The sequence below is a fragment of the Penaeus vannamei genome, chromosome 11 (assembly GCF_042767895.1).
Source record: "Penaeus vannamei isolate JL-2024 chromosome 11, ASM4276789v1, whole genome shotgun sequence".
Lineage (NCBI taxonomy): Eukaryota > Metazoa > Arthropoda > Malacostraca > Decapoda > Penaeidae > Penaeus > Penaeus vannamei.
Window position 1 is genome coordinate 5,237,385 of NC_091559.1, and position 2,500 is coordinate 5,239,884.

Sequence of the window (2,500 nt, forward strand, 5' to 3'; positions counted from 1 at the left end):
CCCTCTTTAGAATGGATAACGAGCATACAGAAAATGAAGAATAGAACCCGACTCCATAAATCCCACATTAAAAAAAAAGAAACAAGACTGGAATGCCTAATTATAACTACGTGAAACCTCGCCGCCTCAACCTGTATGTCACCGCCACAAAAAAGCTGTTCCCAGACAAAGAAAAATGACGCTTGGTTACTGTGCGTGAAAAACCTATGCCTGTTTTCCTCTTCTCTTCCCGTCCCCTTCCCCCCTCCCCCCTCCCCCTACCCCTGCCTCATTTGCATGGCGTCCGCTAACGTTCAGGGGCGTTTTCCTAAATGTGTTTTTCTTTCTTTCTTTCTTTCTTTCTTTCTTTCTTTTAAATATCAGTTCGTAGTCGCAGTGAGGCTTCGAATCGATTTTCCCGCCAAAAATCACTTCCGACGAAAGGCGATCAATCCCTCCCTCCTTCCCTCCTTTCCTTCCCTCCGCCCACGAAACCCCCCCAAACCCCTCCCCAACCCCCCTCCCCCTTCCCCCCTTCATTCTTCCACCACGAGACAATGAACCGCCCACGAACCTCCCCCCAAAAAAGCCTCCGGTAAGCCACCTCGCCGCTGCCACCCGCAACCTAACCTCGCTGGTCGGGCGCGGACTCGACTCCCGCGGGCGTTGGCGCGGCTGTGACGTCACGCTCGCCATCACCTGCCGGATCCGTCGACTTCCGGTCTTTTCACAAACCAATCATTTTATACCAGTCATCATAATTACTTGTGAGGCTCCACCCAAGTCGGCAGAGGGCGGGTTTGGGGGTAACGCGGCGCCCTTGTGCCTATATCCACCCAAAATGGCGCGTGTGGATGGGCGGCGACTGAGAAAGCCGGTTGGAGCCGTATGGGATGTGGATATTTTTTTGTTTGTTTGTTTGTTTGTAATTTTTGTCGCTTGGTGGAGTGTGGATGTGTTTCGGATTTGACTTTGATTACATTTTCATAAATTATTTAATTGGCATTTCATTGTTTTATTGTTCATCTTCCCATCTCTCTTTCCCTGTCTATTTATCTGTCTATCTATGTCTGTTTGTCAGTCTTTCTATCTACGTCTATTTATCTGTATGTCTATCTATCTTTCCCTGTTTATCTGTCTATCTATCTCACACTGTTTTATCTCAACATACATCACTTAATTCATATCCACAATTACTTCTCATACTTGACCCATCGCAATAGCTTTATTCAATAATTACTCATCATATTCACATAGTGTGTTCCCAGTACCTCATACTCAACATCGAGTATTCCTCATACTCAACATAGAGTATTCCTCATACTCCACATAGCGTGTTCCCAATTCCTCATACTCAACACAGAGCGTTTCCAGTACCTTATACTCAACATCTCGTGTTCCCAATACCTCATACTCAACATAGCGTGTTTCCAATTCCTCATACTCAACATAGGGTGTTCCCAATACCTCATACTCAACATAGGACGTTTCCAGTACCTCATACTCAACATAACGTGTTAACAATTCCTCATACTCAACATAGGGTGTTCCCAGTTCCTCATACTCAACATAGACTATTCCTCATACTCCACATAGCGTGTTCCCAATACCTCATACTCAACATAGACTATTCCTCATACTCCACATAGCGTGTTCCCAATACCTCATACTCAACATAGACTATTCCTCATACTCCACATAGCGTGTTCCCAATACCTCATACTTAACATAGAGTATTCCTTATACTAAACATAGCGTGTTCCCAATACCTCATACTTAACATAGAGTATTCCTTATACTAAACATAGCGTGTTCCCAATACCTCATATTCAACATAGCGTGTTCCCAATACCTCATATTCAACATAGCGTGTTCCCAATACCTCATATTCAACATAGCGTGTTCCCAATACCTCATACTCCACATAACGTGTTTCCCATTCCTTATACTCAGCATAGCGTGTTCCCAATACCTCATACTTAACATAGGGTGTTCCCATTTCCTCATACTCAATACAGAGCGTTTCCAGTTCCTCATACTCAACATAAAGCGTTTCCAGCATTTCATACTCAATATAGCAAGCAACCAATACCACATACTCAACATAAAGTGTTACCATTACCTCATACTCAACATAGCCAGTAACCAAAACCACATACTCAACATAGAGTGTTTCCAGTACCTCATACTCAACATAACGTGTTTCCAATTCCTCATACTCAACATAAAGAGTTTCCATTACCTCATACTCAACATAGCCAGTAACCAATACCACATACTCATACCATATCCCCAACGTTCAACACAAATATTCTCCAATCTTACTCACCTCCTCATTTACTCTCTCATTTACACCCCAGCGTTATTTCACTCACCCTCATACCTCATTTATTTACTCATCCAAGTCACACACGCCTCATCATAGTCACAGAGGAACCAGCTGTTCGTATGTGAAAGATATTCGAATTTTTTTTAACCGTTTCCTGAAATTGACGTTAGTCTATTAAGCTCAAAATTGTTC